Source organism: Brassica oleracea, chromosome C6 (genome assembly GCF_000695525.1).
Source record: "Brassica oleracea var. oleracea cultivar TO1000 chromosome C6, BOL, whole genome shotgun sequence".
NCBI classification, from domain to species: domain Eukaryota; kingdom Viridiplantae; phylum Streptophyta; class Magnoliopsida; order Brassicales; family Brassicaceae; genus Brassica; species Brassica oleracea.
In genome coordinates this window covers 26,031,793-26,032,098 of record NC_027753.1, presented here as the reverse complement: position 1 = coordinate 26,032,098, position 306 = coordinate 26,031,793, and positions in this window count along the sequence as shown.

Sequence of the window (306 nt, the reverse complement as noted above, 5' to 3'; positions counted from 1 at the left end):
TGGATCAACATATGGCGGTGGTGCAGAAGAAGGAGCAGCCGACCGGGAGCGACGACCCAAACCGACCAAACGTCCCTTCTTCTTTGGAACCGACTCAAATATAAATAGCCAAATTTAAATAATATAAATTGATGATAAAATAAAAATCAAGAAATAAATAAATTGCACTTTAAAAAAAAAGAACTTACCGATTCAACGATTTCGTTTTTTCGAAACCGGGACAAGTTGGTCGAAGCCGTCGAAGCGTCATCCTCGGTTTGAAGCTGAGACACTTCGTCTACCACCTGAGTTTGGACCAGGTCGACC